This window comes from Hemitrygon akajei, chromosome 29 (genome assembly GCF_048418815.1).
Source record: "Hemitrygon akajei chromosome 29, sHemAka1.3, whole genome shotgun sequence".
Lineage (NCBI taxonomy): Eukaryota > Metazoa > Chordata > Chondrichthyes > Myliobatiformes > Dasyatidae > Hemitrygon > Hemitrygon akajei.
In genome coordinates, this window is record NC_133152.1 from 651137 (window position 1) to 667088 (window position 15952).

Sequence of the window (15952 nt, forward strand, 5' to 3'; positions counted from 1 at the left end):
CTGTATCTGTAAATTTAATAGAAAGTTTTAATGGAGCATGGTCAGAGATAGCTATAATATCATAATTACAACCAATTACCGATGGAATAAAACAAGAGTCAATAAAAAAATAATCAATTCTCGAATAAGTATGATAAACATGTGAGAAAAAAGAAAACTCTTTGTTGTTAGGATGCCGAAATCTCCAAATATCAAAAACTCCATTATCAGTCAAAAAGGAGTTAATTCAAGTGGCCGACTTATTGGGTAAAGTCTGAATAGATATAGATTTGTCCATCAAAGGATTTAAACAACAATTAAAGTCACCACCCATTATTAACTTACATTCATTTAGATTAGGTAAAGAAGTAAATAAGGACTTTAAAAAATCAGGACAATCCACATTTGGAGCATAAACATTAACCATAGCAACCTTTTTATTACAAGGTAAACCCGTAATTAACAAAAATCTACCATTCGGATCCGAAAGGATATCGTGTTGAACAAATGCAATAGAGGAGTCAATAAAAATTGAAACTCCCTTTACTTTGGCATTCAAATTCGAATGATACTGTTGACCCCGCCAAGACCTAAAAAAGCGATATTTGTCCTCCTTCCTCACATGAGTTTCTTGTACAAAAATGATATGAGCATTAAGTCTTTGGAATACTTTGAAAATCTTCTTTCGTTTAATCGGATGGTTTAAACCATTAGTATTCCAAGACACAAAATTAAGCTCGAGGGTCGCGTAACTATTTAGCATGTGGGAGTCTCGTTCGTTATCGGAATTAACCAGACAAATCGCTCCACCAACTAAGAACGGCCATGCACCACCACCCACAGAATCGAGAAAGAGCTATCAATCTGTCAATCCTTTCCGTGTCCGGGCCGGGTGAGGTTTCCCGTGTTGAGTCAAGTAAGGATAAATTCTTTGAGACAAAGAATTCTTTTTTTCATTTGAAACGTGAAACCTGTGTATCAGAAAGAATGTACAATATGAAGGGCTATGATCTGGTGTAGGGTGATGCAAGTATGCAATTTATATAGTTTCAAAATGGTCTAGATGGGCCAAAGGGCCTGATTCTGGACTGTACTTTTCTATGCTGAAAGGTCTCAGCCCGAAACGTTGACAGTACTCTTTTCCACTGATGCTGCCTGGCCTGCTGAGTTCCTTCAGCATTTTGTGTGTGTTACTTCGATTTCCAGCATCTGCAGATTTTCTCTTGCTGTGGTTATCGCCCAATAGGCTACCATTGATGCAATCTCATGAACTCTCCACTCGAGCTTTGATCACCAGTACAATAGTAATATCTGCATCAGGGTCCTGTTTATTGACTACAGTTCGGCGTCAACACAATCACACCCTTAGTTCTAATCAACGAGCATCACAACCCGAGCTTTTGTACCTCCCTCTGCAACAGGATCTTTGACTTTCTCACTGAGAGACGACAGCCTATGCGAATCAGAAGTAACGTCTCCATCTCCTTTTCGTTGACAATCACCACTGGCGCAGGGATGTGTGCTTAGTCCACTGCTCTGCTCAGAAAGTTGTAAACTCAGCCAGCTCCATCATAAGCCCAAGCCTTTCCAGCATTCAGAATACCTTCCAAAGGTGATGCCTCAAAAAGGCAGCATCTATCATTGAGGACCCCATCAGCCAGGACATGTCCTTTTCACATCGCTACCATTAAGGAGGTGGTACAGGAGCCTGAAGAGCACTCTTTATGTTTCAAGAGCAGCTTTTCCCTCTGCAATTATATTTCTGAATGGACAGTGAATCCATGAACAGTAAGTCAGAATTCTCCCTCTCTTTTCCCATTGCTTATTTGAGTTAATTTTCTTTTGATATAGACTTCTTATTGCAATTTATAGTTTTTATTATTATACATTGCAATATATTGTTGCTGCAAAGCACAAATTCCGTGATATATGCCAATGATATTAAAAAATGATTTTGAATCTGAGTTACGAACATTCGCCTACCAAGCTACATGAATCTACGGCATATTTACACACATGTGAATTATAAAGAAATTTATTTGAACTACCAATAGAACTTCAATTCGATTTGCGTTTCATCTACAGAGCCGCCAATATAATGTAACCAAATGTTTGACTCCAATCTTCAGCTCCTCCCTGAATTTGCTTTGTGTCAGAGTGTAGATGCACGTGTTGGTGCAGGTGCAGAGAAATTGCAACATGAACCCAAACTGTTGCAGGATGTACGTCGGGGTATTCAAATACCTGTCTATGTAAAAGTAATTCTGAGCTTGCCAGTTAATAGCATGTGCGTCCACAGCAATATGAAATTGGTTGATAGAGCGAACAACAAAATCATTGACTTTCGCCTGTTGTCCGCCTCTGGATCTTTATTATTCTCACTGCTGCTCCTGAGACCCCGGCGGACTCGGTTTGACGCTATAATATGATGGATTGTTAAAGCATTAAATAATAAAATTAAACCGATTGGCAATAAAGGTGTAGTGATAGTGTTAAACAACCGGTATGCTCTCCACATTGGTAAAGTAACGTAATCTTCATTGCCAGTGCATCGCCAGGGTACGTTGTCAATAATAACGTAAGGATGTAGTGCAAAGTATGAAGGAACACGCCTCGCACAGCTCGCTAAACCCACAATTGCTATCGTCACAGTCGCTGCCCTCTCCGTGCAGTATCGTACCCGCAGCTTTTGGCTACAAATTGCAATACAGCGATCGAACGTGAAAGCCACCGTGAGCCAAACAGAGCAGTCCATGGTTGCTAGTCTCAGCACGAATGTCACGGCGCAAATCGGTGTAATGAGCAAAGGGGCCGCATAAATATAAATGTTATTGATTTGATCGAGTACAACAGCAATGATAACACACATTAAATCAGCTGCTGCCATTCCCACCAGGTAACGGGAGATGCACTTGGAAAGTCCGCATTTTCTTAAAGACAGGATCACAATCGCAATTAAATTAACTACAAGGGAGGAAAGCTGAGTTAGTTACTCGTGCATAAATCTGAATCATTTTTACGTGAAATACATGCATATAGAAAGGTGTTCAACCGGACTCAGTAAACACCATTCTTCTGATCCTGTGCCGTATCAGGCTGGCTTCAATTCGGAGAGAGGAAATATTGTTCGTACGGGCTCCGTCACTGCCACTGCCTTTCGACTGGAAGATAACAGCGGATTTGAGTGACAGCTGAGCCGTGACTTACCAGAAGTTGACAGCGGGGACGACGTATTGGACGGGCCTGTCATTGTATCTGAAAATGCTGAAGAGATTGCATTTATAGCGGAAATAAAATGGACTCAGAGAGTGTTCCTTCGGACATAACATACTTGAGCAGACGAACAGCAGAATTAAACGAGTGTACAGGTGGCAAATAAACTTGAAACTTTAATATTAAAATTAAAACCTCCCAAAGGAGAAAGGGTAAAGCGGAACTGCTTATGACATTTTAAAAGGCATTTAGACAAATAAATAGAAAAATTGTCCTCGGTTGCTGAATGAGATGGAAGAGAAAAACCTGTGTATCGTCGAAAACCGGGGGGTGGTCACTGATAGAGTTGCGGCAACGGAAAATACTTTCTTTTAATTTTTGTAAAGGTTTTTATATTGATGCAGAATCAGATTTAGAACAATGCATGCTGGTAAAGTTTTGAAGATCGAGGAAGGTAAAATGTTGGAAGAGTATCTATGTTAACACTTATTGAATTGCTAAAATTGACAAAAGAAACGAATAACAATGCCAGAGAAAAATAAAGGGAGGACATACTTAAACCTGCATGTGCTTAAAATACTCATCAGATGAGGCACCGTCAGTAACAAATTTTACGGTGACTATTGTGCCGTGTAGCACATGCATAAGAGAACAATACACACACGTTTTACTCCAGTTGCTTACCAGGGATACCAGTCGCTACCAATATAGGATAGTAAATACTCGCAATGTAGTAAATTGTTGGATATTCCATTTTCTGTGTGAAGCAGAAATGAGTGTAAAATGGTCCAATTGATGATTGCTTTGTAAGCTCTTATATAGGAGAGGTTGCGCACTCTGAAAATCAATCAATTTAGTCACATCATTAACAGTCCACTCGACAAACACTTCAGGTAAACCACTTATAGTAAAGCAAGTTTTGACATCGTGCAATGAAAATCACTCCTCGGAGAAATCACAAAATAACAATTATGGTTAATTTTAGTAAGGGTCCTAAAGAAGGGTTTTGGCCTGAAACGTCGACAGATGTTCATTTCCACAGATGTTCCCTGATCTGCTGAGTTCCTCCAGCGTTTTGTGTGTGCTGAATTTCCAGAATCTGTATACTTTTAAATTTTGTGTTTACTTTGGTTTATTTTCACTTTCAAATGAAAATATTGTGTCAGAGAGAAAGTTTGCTCATTTCAAATGGAACAATTGCTTGTCTCAATATTTTTTACAACATAAATGAACACCCTCAAATATTTATAATTTTTAACACTAACTTCAGCCCGAAGATACTTCAATTACGAAAGGGCATTTCGTTTTGCTGTCAAATTAGACAATCTTTTTTTTCCGCAGTGGAAGATTCCGGCCTCTTGTCCTCAGTCTGGTATGGTGCCGCAGTAGTAGTCATGTTGGTAAGGGAACTAACCTAGTAAACAATTATCGTAGTTATGCAACTGGAAGAATATCACCACTCATATAGGGGTCATCTATGACGAATATAGGGAGTCTGTTTCATGAAAGTAGCTGTAGTATATGGACAGTTTGAGCACTATTTTTTCCAGCGTAATATTAGTGTTTAACCCGAAGCACTCACAAAATATAACGACCCTTCTCGCCTCCCGCCATTGACATTTTGTGGCATTTATTGCAGGTGTATTAGAACACAGAAGAGTACAGCAGAGGAACAGGCCGTTCGGCCCACAAATCCCCTTGAACCGTTCCCACCCCTCCCTTAATGCATGCCCGCTGGTATGAAGCAACCCTGGGAAACAGATAATCTCTGTTCACTGTATCTATGCTGCTCATAGTCTTGTAAACCTCGAACACAACCCAAGTTTATCCAGCCCCCGATTCTACAAAGAAAACAACTCAAGCCTCTCATGTTATCACATGCCCTGTAAACCAGACAGCATCTTGATGAACCTCTTCTGTACCCTGTATAAAGCCTCAGCATCCTTGGGACGACCAGAACTGTATACAATATTCCAGATGTGTCCTGACCAGAGTTTTATAACGTTGCAACATTACTTCCTGACTTTTGAACTCAGTGCCTCTATGAATAAAACAAGCAATCCATAAGCCTTCAAAATATCTGTCTTCCACCTTTGTAATTTCACTGAGCTACTGGTATACCACTCCAAAAACACTTATCCCTCTCGTAAAGCTATTTTTTTCCTTCCTTCATTTTACTTGTGCGGTTCATTTGAGGAACGTGGAATATTCTCCCACTTGACCTGAAGCAGGGAATTCCCAATCAATATTGTGATACAGCATTCGGTCTTATACCCATCAACTGCTGAACATCACGCAAAGTATCTTCACCCTGGAGTGAAGAGTTTCTCATCTTGTTCTCTGTTCCATTGCTGCCCTGGAATGGCCTCTGTGATCCAGGCATTATCCCTTTTCATGCACTCTTCAGGATTTGCAAACATATAAAATTCATATACCACTTTGCATATACTGGAAGTAAGTATTTCCAGAAGAGCATTAAACGCTAGGGGTTGTGGGCATAATACTGGCTGATGAGACAAGGTGAGGGCAACAACTTAGTTGGCATGAATTAGTTCGGCAAAAAGGACTGTATCAGTGCTGTATAAATCAGTGACTCTTGTAAGAAGAGAAAGGGTTAAGGTTAGACTGTGCTAAGATCTAAGCTTACAAAACATATGCTGACACATTGCTAAATAAGGATATAAGATTCTTGCAAAACTGTATAGGTACAATCTGTACCTTGTGGTAATCATGAAGAACTAAAAAGGAGTCATTAAGCTAGGAGCTGAGAGCGGAGGTGGATGAAACAGATGGAGATAAGCTGTACTCTTGTGGCTAACTCCAAGGCCGATAAGTGTTTGAAAACTTGGCAGACATGGCTCTGCGGATGGCTAACTCCAAGGACAGAGGATATGAGAAAATGTGTATGTGACCCCCGAAATGTACAAGCCTGTGGGGAGGGGGAGAGTGGAGCTGACTATGAATAATTGTAGGAATGATACAGCAACTGAGGGACACGTGATAACCTACTTGAAACTGTATAAAAGGAAATGAAATGTAATGCTCTGGGCTCAATACTGCTGGAGCAGTTTTGGGTCCGACTCTGCAGACTCGTGAAAAATAAAGCTTTGCCGCTTTGCAGTTTGCTGAGACTCAGAGTGTAGGATTATTTCTGACAGCTGGGGGCTCGTCCGGGATCCCCACTCCGGTCGTGGAGGGCGAGAGGAAGGACATCGGAGAAGGTGCACCCTGCCGAGTTCGGCAGTCCCTGATTCCTTGCTCGTCGTCTGAAACGGCTTGAGCGAGTGAGATCCGGACAGCGCAAGGCGGCAAAGCAGGGAGGAAAGGAGACGGTTCTACGGCACACCGGGTAAGTGAGACTAGCTAACTGAGATCTAGGTGGGTGTGACCGGGTAAAGTAGGTGTGACGACACCTAGAGTAAAAAGAACCGGGCCGGGAAGGGAATAATGGGAGGGGGAAGCTCAAAGGAAGAGGAGCCGGAGAGTTCGGGTTTGTTCCCGAAGGTACCTCCTGATAGCCCCCTCGGTAGAATGTTTGCAGGATGGGGATATGGACGAACAAAGGGAAAGCAGAAAAAGAGAATGGTAGAATATTGCAAATCATGGTCCAAACAGCCAATAAAAGGGTCCTCGGTATGGTGGCCACCATTTGGGTCAGATGAGGATTGGGTTATACAGGCCTTAAACATATATGTAAACTCTAAGCCAAATGTAAAAGAAGAAGAAAGTGAATACGCCTCTTGCTGGGTTTCGGGGCCAGGAGACTCAGCCAGAAGTTACAAATTGGAAACAAAGAACAAGGAGAAACCTCCTTGGGAAGTATTGAATCATTTACCTCCGCCTTACGTGCCCCGGCCTGAACAACCGGAGGCGGCTCCCTCTGCCCCCCTCCAACCGGACGATCCGGCACGGGAGGCGGAGGCTGAAAAGGAAAAAGAACGGGAAGAATGGGCGGAAGAAGAAGAAAAACGAAAAGAGGAATACGATGAGTGGTTAGAAAAAGAAAGGAAGAAGTGGGAGGAAGGGAATCCACCACAATCAGGACCCCCCTTTATTATGACGCGCTCCCGGACACGACAACGGGTGAAAAAGGAAGAGGAGCCCAAGTTATGCCCCTTAAGGGAGGTCCCGATGAGTGGACCTGATGGGGGAACGGGGTATGTGAATGTTCCCCTCTGACCAGCACTGAGGTAAGAACCTTTAAAAAAGAAATGAAGAACCTCCTGGAAGATCCGATGGGACTGGCTGAACAGTTGGATCAGTTCCTCGGGCCTAATATATACACCTGGGATGAAATGTATTCCATCATGGGGACGTTATTCTCAACCCAAGAGAGACAAATGATAAGACAAGCGGCTATAGTTATGTGGGAGAAAGAAAAGACTACCGAAGGGGCACCTAAGTTTCCCCTCACGGAGCCAAACTGGAACAAACAGACTCCTGAAGGACGAGGAAACATGAGGGATATGAGGGAATTCCTGATCAAGGGGATAAGACAAGCGGTCCCCAAGGGTCATAATTTCAATAAGGCATTTGGAAGTCATCAAAACCCCGATGAGACCCCAACTGACTTCCTGGATAGAATTCGGAAAAATATGCAACAATATGCGGGGGTAGACCCGGAGACAGAGGTGGGACAACAGCTAATTAGGGTAGAATTTGTATCGAAAGCCTGGCCAGACATTCGGAAGAAACTAGAGAAGATAGAGGACTGGAATTCAAAACCCTTGAGTGAATTACTGCGAGAAGCGCAGAAGGTGTTTGTAAGAAGAGACGAGGAGAAACAGAAAAAGACCGCTAGGATAATGGTTCAGACAGTACGGCACGTAACCACAGAAAACAGGGAAAAGAGGGGAACGTGGTCAGACCGAGGCAATGGCCAAGAACCAGGAAGGAAAACGCGAAGGACTCTAAGATGCTTCCACTGTAACGAGGAAGGACATTTTAAACGGGAATGTCCTAAGTATCGGCGAGAGGTCAGGTCATATGCCATGATGGAGGACGAAGACTAGGGGGGGTCGGGGGTTCCTACCCTTGGGGAGAAGAAACTATCGACAGGAACCCCTGGTAAATCTGAAATTAGGTCCCCAAGGGTCAGATACAACCTTTATGGTAGATTCGGGTGCTGAAAGATCCAGTGTAATCCAGATACCTCCCGGCGCCCGAACAGGAACAAGAGTAATGAAGGTATCCGGTATCGGAGGAAAAACGATACAAGTGCCCATTGTGGACAATGTGGAAGTCGGATATGAAGATAGGGCAACAAGGCAAGACCTTCTCCTGTTGCCCTCGGCAGGATTCAACCTATTAGGAAGGGACCTGCAAGTGCAACTGGGCATTGGAACAGTGCCGAACAATGGAGAAATAATAGTAAAATTATTCGCATTAAAAGAAGAGGACGACCAGAAAATAGAGCCCGAGGTGTGGTATAGAGAGGGAAATAGGGGAGGATTGAACATCAGCCCTCTACAGATCACCTTGCTACCGGACGGTCGCCCAGTAAGGAGGAAGCAGTATCCCATTGCGATGGAAGGAAGAAAAGGGCTGCAGCCGGTAATTGAAGGGCTGATCGCAGATGGACTGCTGGAAGAATGTATGTCGCCATATAATACCCCCATCCTCCCGGTGCGAAAGCCGGACGGGACTTATCGGATGGTACAAGACCTGCGGGGTCTAAATGCAGTAGTCCAGACCCGATACCCGGTAGTACCCAACCCGTACACCCTGATGAGTAAAATCTCCCCTGACCATGAATGGTTCAGTGTAATAGATCTAAAAGATGCTTTCTGGAGTTGCCCGCTAGAAGAAAGCAGTCGGGACATGTTTGCGTTTGAATGGGAAAATCCTACAACAGGGCGGAAAAGACAACTCAGATGGACGGTCCTGCCGCAAGGATTCACTGAGTCACCTAACCTATTCGGGCAGGTCTTGGAGCAAGTACTAGCGGAATTCCAATGTGCTCCAGAGAACCAACTGCTACAGTATGTGGATGATTTATTACTATCCGGGCCAACACAGAAAGGGGTGCAGGAAGATACCATCAGATTACTGAACTTCCTAGGGAAAAAGGGGCTACGGGTCTCCAAGAAAAAGTTACAATTCGTGGAAAAGGAAGTAAGGTATCTGGGACACCGGGTCAGTAAGGGACAGCGAAGCATTACCCCAGAAAGGATAGCTGGAATAACAGGGATGTCGCTACCTCGTACCAAGAAGGAGATACGACAGTTCCTGGGGTTAGTGGGGTATTGTCGAATCTGGATTGAGAATTATACTCCCCTGGTGAGATTTCTGTATGATAAACTCGGGCAAGATGAGCAAACAGTAAAATGGACAAAGGAAGAGGAGCAAAAATTCAACTATATCAAGGGGCAATTGATCCGTGCTCCGGTGTTAGTCTTGCCAGCCCTGGAAAAACCATTCCAGCTGTACGTCAACAATGCCGAAGGAATGGCCCAAGGGGTACTCACCCAACTAAGAGGAGGAAAGCGGCAACCCGTGGCTTTCCTGTCAAAAATGTTAGACCCGGTATCGCGTGGATGGCCCACCTGTATCCAAGCAGTGGCAGCGACAGCGGTATTGGTAGAGGAAGCCCGGAAACTAACCTTTGGAGGGAAGATCACAGTGCATTCTCCCCACTCGGTCAGCACCCTACTAGCCCAGAAGGCACATCGGTGGCTCACTGACTCCCGCATTCTAAAGTACGAAACTATACTGATGACCGGAGAAGACCTAAACTTCGCAAAGGATTCCAGTTGCAACCCAGCCCAGTTCCTCTATGGAGGACTAGAAGAAAAGGAGTCAGAACACGACTGTATTGAATTGCTGGACTTGCAAACAAAGAGCCGGGAGGACTTACAGGAAGTTCCCCTGGGAGAAGGACAGGAATTGTATATAGATGGATCCTCACGATGTATTGATGGAGTACGGCACAGCGGATATGCCATCATTGACGGAGAGACTGAAAGAATAGTGGAGTCCGGGAGATTACCGGGAAACTGGTCGGCCCAGTCATGCGAATTATACGCACTCCAGAGGGCTCTGAGGATATTGGAGAAGAGGATCGGAACAATATACACTGACTCTAAGTACGCCTATGGGATAGTACATACCTTTGGGAAGATATGGAAAGAAAGAGGACTGATAACGGCCAGAGGAAAGGGACTGGCACACGAGCAAATGATAAGTATGACATTGGAAGCCCTGGCCCTACCAACTGAGATTGCGGTAGTACATGTACCCGGACACCAAAAAGGATCAACACCTGAAGCAGTAGGGAACCGTCTAGCCGATGGGGAGGCCAAACGAGCAGCCGTTGAAGACCCGATCCAACTCCTGACCTTGATACCAGTGAGGGAAGGACTTACTAAACAACCTATGTTTACCCAAATAGAGATTGATAGCATGAACCAACTAGGAGCCCGAAAAGACACTGATGGTAAATGGACGGTCCCGGATGGGAGACAGGTACTAAATAAGGAAGTAACCCGCAACATCCTCCAACAGTTGCACCATCAAACCCACTGGGGAGTACAGGCCATGTGCGACACAATTCTGAGGGACTATGTATGCAAAGGAATATACACACTGGCCCAGCAAGAGATAACTGGATGTCTGACGTGCCAGCGGATAAACAAGAAAGTGATGCGATCCACTCCAAGAGGTGGCCAGCCACTGGCCATGAGACCGTTCCATAGAGTCCAGATCGACTTTACCGAACTACCCTCAGTGCAGAGATGGAAGTACCTGTTAGTAATAGTGGATCATTTTACCCACTGGGTGGAAGCATACCCGACCACAAAGGCCGATGCGCCTACAGTAGCCCGAATACTACTAGAAAACATTATCCCCAGATATGGGATCATGGGGTCCATAGACTCGGACAGAGGGACACACTTTGCCTCCAAGACGCACCAGTTGATTTGTGATGCATTGAGTATCCAATGGAAATACCATACCCCGTGGCATCCCCAGAGTTCGGGACGGGTGGAAAGGATGAACAGTACCTTAAAGACGCAATTGACCAAATTAATGCTAGAAACCAAGTTACCCTGGACTAAGTGTCTCCCCATCGCCCTGTTAAGAATCCGAACAGCACCCAGGAAGGATATAGGAATCTCCCCCTATGAAATGCTGTTTGGACTCCCGTATTGGAATAAGGTAGAAGGGTACCCCACGCTACAAGGGGGTGATATTTTTATAAGGAACTATTTACTGGCACTATCTCGTTCCTTTGCAGAACTGCGGAAGAAGGGTCTCTTGGCCCAGACTCCGCCGCTCGACTTTGCTTTACATCAGATCGTGCCTGGAGATTGGGTTCTGGTACGGACCTGGAAGCCGGAGAAGTTACAACCACAGTGGGAAGGCCCTTTCCAGGTCCTGTTAACCACCGAGGCGGCCGTACGAACAAAAGAGAAAGGGTGGACCCACGCATCCAGAATAAAGGGACCAGTTAAGCCTGAGGGACACACGGAGTGGACCTGTGTTCCCAGTGAAGAACCGTTGGTGGTGAAACTGAAAAGGCAACAAAAATGAACTCAATGTGGACTGTTACATTATTGACTGTAATATATTTAATTCTGTATGTGGGAAAAATAGAAGGGAAATGTGACAAGTGTAGGAACCGAGTTTTGGAGAAAGGAAAAGAACGACCCGGGGCCCTTGTGTCACATTCACATGTAAATGACCAATGTTATGGAAAAGAAAAAGAGGAATGTGAAGAGGGAGGAATAAAATATACCCTGAGAAAGAACAGGGGATACCCCGGTGGATCAGTGAGAGAAGAAAAAGGAGAAGGGAGAAGTTGGAGTGTACGAGAAAGTACATGCCCTGAGACAGAATGGATATGTGAAAGGAATGATAATGGAAAGGCAGTGTTGAAAATATCCGACAAAATTCAGAAGTTGGCCCATGTGCCAGTACAAACTTGGAGATCCTTAGGGAACCTGAGTTGGCTGGATAGTCTGCTGGGAGGAAGCTGGTGGCGAATAGCCCTGTTAATATTAGGCGGAATACTCATAATGATAATCATATTACCATGCTTAATACCCTGCTTGAGAGCATTAATAACGCGAGTAGTAGTACAGGTAATGCAGCCAGGGAACCCAGCTGACCCGGCTAAAATGCTGTTGCAACGAGGCAGAGAACTGGAAGAGTGGAATCCCTGGACAAATCCTTAGCACACTCTAAAAAGAAAAAGGGTGGAATTGTAAGAAGAGAAAGGGTTAAGGTTAGACTGTGCTAAGATCTAAGCTTACAAAACATATGCTGACACATTGCTAAATAAGGATATAAGATTCTTGCAAAACTGTATAGGTACAATCTGTACCTTGTGGTAATCATGAAGAACTAAAAAGGAGTCATTAAGCTAGGAGCTGAGAGCGGAGGTGGATGAAACAGATGGAGATAAGCTGTACTCTTGTGGCTAACTCCAAGGCCGATAAGTGTTTGAAAACTTGGCAGACATGGCTCTGCGGATGGCTAACTCCAAGGACAGAGGATATGAGAAAATGTGTATGTGACCCCCGAAATGTACAAGCCTGTGGGGAGGGGGAGAGTGGAGCTGACTATGAATAATTGTAGGAATGATACAGCAACTGAGGGACACGTGATAACCTACTTGAAACTGTATAAAAGGAAATGAAATGTAATGCTCTGGGCTCAATACTGCTGGAGCAGTTTTGGGTCCGACTCTGCAGACTCGTGAAAAATAAAGCTTTGCCGCTTTGCAGTTTGCTGAGACTCATGGTGTGAGTTATTTCTGACAACTCTATTTTGGGAAGTTAAACCACGTGATGTACACAGTGAACAACAGGTTTCCTGGAAGTGTTTGTAAACAGAGAATTCCTGGATTTCTGCCTCCACCACTTTCTCTGGCAGTTCATTTGGGATACCAGCTATTCTTTGTGAAATGTTTACCCTTCAGATCCCCTTTAAACCTGTCACCCGAAAACTATTTCCTTACCTTTTGGACACCCATACCAAGGGAAACTGTCTAAACTATGCATGCCTCAATAAATTCATCCACCTCCATGTTGTCACTGCTCAGCCTCCTTCATGGCAGGGGAACTAGATTCTGTATATCCATTCTTTCCTTATAACAAGCCCTCCATTCTGGGCAGTATCCTTGAGAATTTTTACTACGCCCTCTCAAGCTGAATCACGTCTTTCCCAAAATGGTGCAGTTTCCCAAGCCTGGACCCAATACAAATTTGTATAACTCTAACGTAACACCCAACTCTGTTCCTGTTGATGAAGGCAAACAGGACACATGGCTTCCTTATGACCATGGCTCCCTGGATGCCAGGTTGCAGGGACTTTGGCCCATCATGCCTATACTGTGATATGCCTCCATTAACACAACAATTAGTCTGTCCATTAACATGCCTTGGTGATTCAAATGCTAATCTAGATTGTAAACTTCCTCTGTGTGAAAGAGGAAATTTTTCCTCAGATCCCCTTTTAACCATACTGTCCTTACCCAAAACCTCATGTTGTATACACCTCTGCCTGGAGTAAGAGAAAATAACCATCGTTCCAACTGATCCATACTTACCTGAGCTAGTCCCATTTACGATATTTTGCACATATCACTCTGAACCAGGCCTACCTATAAACCTTTGAAATGTCTTTTAACCCAGTATTTGAACCGACCTCTACCAGTTTCTTTGGTCACTTTTTCCACATACCCATCACCTTCTATGTAGAAAATGTTGTACCTCATGTCCATATAACATCTTTATCCACTCACTTCACTCACCTTCATTCTCTGCCTTGTTGTTTTTGACTACCCAGTGCTTAGAAAAGGCTATGTCTATCTATGCCCCTCATAGTTTTATGTTGCCACCACCCATCACCCCCCTATGCTCCAGCAGGATAAAAGGCCCAGATTATACAGTCTCTACTTATAACTCAATTTATCCTTTCCCATAATAGGGGTGAATCTCTTCTCCTGTGCGACTACACCCTAGCTGTATTGACACCTGAAGTATGCACACTGTTCCAGTTGTGGTCCAATTGTTTTTTTTTAGAAATCCCTCCAAGACTTCTGTTCTGTACCCCAGTTAATGAGGGCCAACCTTCTTTACTCTAACTGTTTCTGCCACCTTCACAATCTCTGTACCTGTACATCAAGGTCCTTTTGTTCCTCAGGACTCCCTCAAGCCCCACCATTGATAGTATGTGCTGTACTTACTTAACTCAAGAGAAACATTGTTTCACATCTAATCTAATCAGGAACTGGGCATTTATCCACATTTAGCATCTAATACTCTTCCTTTGTAATCTTCATATGCTCTGGAATTTCACTGCACTGACTGAAATTTCTGAACACAATGCCTTTCTCTTTGGTGAATATATCTGAGAGCTGTTCATTTCAGACCAGCCCTCATCTTCTAGCCCCACATACAGGTTGTCACTTTGGTTCCTAAGAGGACTCTCCTATGTCCTCTTGTTCTTCGGATACTTGAAGCACTCATTAATATGTTTGTATAATGGACATTTACTAGTCTTCTGCCTTTCTTGAGCAAAGGAGACACATTTAAGGTTTTCCACTTCACTTAATCTTAGCCTCCACAGATAATTTGTGACTACTTTAGCCCTTCTAATTTCTTCTTTCACACTCCCGAGACACTCTCTATACCCTCTCCAGTGTTCTTTCCCTGTGACATTATTATTTCAATGAAGCCTTCAATACCTGTCACAAACAGGAAACCCTGAATCTGCCCTACACCCTAACAGGAATGCAGTGAACCTGAACTCTCATTACTTCACTCTGAAACAACTACTATTTTCAAATGTGGAGTTACCACCAGGTAACTTCTCCCCTATAAATAACATACCAGATCCTGTCTCTGATATTTAAAGGTGCCTTAATTTCTGGACTATTATTAACTTCCTGTAGCGGTGTGCTACACGCAGTGCTGAAATAATGACACGGAGTCGGTGTGCTGCAGTTGCAAAAGAGATTTATTCAAACTTTGCAGCCTCGCTTTAAAGCCTTCCTGATCCCGCCCTCCCCGGGCGTGAATACTGTAGCGTATTCACAGTCCCGTCCCGCGCACGGGCTTTTCCCTTTGCTGGTGAGAAGGCCTGGTGCCCTTTTTTTTAAATTTTTTATTAGTTTTTTTTATACATTTTCTACATAGCTACAGATAAAAAACCCCAGATCAAAATGAAGAACATTAATACAGTGCAAAAATAAACATACAATATGATACAAAAAAGATTATTAAGAAAGCACCCAAATTGAAGACATGTAAAATTAGTATCCTCCCCAAGCCCCACAACAAAAAAAACTCCAGACCAACCGCAACACAATATAGAGAATGTAAATCAGGACAATCAAACCCCCAAAACTGAACATACACTTAGCAACAGAAGATATTCATGCCTACTACCAAAAAAAAAAAAGAGCTGAAAGCAAGGGACCGAAAAAAAACCCTAGTCAAGAGGAAGGTTATGAAAGTACTCAATAAAAGGTCCCCATACCTTATGGAACTTTAAATCCGAATTGAGAACTAAATAATGAATTTTTTCAAGGTCTAAGCAAGCCATAATATCGTTAAGCCATTGAGCATGCATGGGCGGGGCAACATCTCTCCATCTAAGGAGGATTAAACGTCTAGCCAGGAGAGAGGCAAAAGATAATATTCGACACTTAGTCGAACTCAGACGTAAATCTGTCTCACCCCAGAAACCGAACAAAGCAATTAAAGGGTTAGGTTCTAGGTGGTGATTCAGAATATGCGATAACGTTATGAAG

General features: G+C 43.7%; 1 long non-coding RNA gene across 1 annotated transcript; it reads left to right on the forward strand.

The window, feature by feature from the left end:
• Positions 1 to 5794: 5794 nt before the first annotated feature.
• LOC140718192 (uncharacterized) lies at positions 5795 to 12922 on the forward strand. The gene is made up of 2 exons (XR_012096642.1): positions 5795 to 6541; positions 11429 to 12922. It is a non-coding gene; the product is annotated as an uncharacterized lncRNA (long non-coding RNA).
• The last annotated feature ends 3030 nt before the right edge of the window (positions 12923 to 15952 follow it).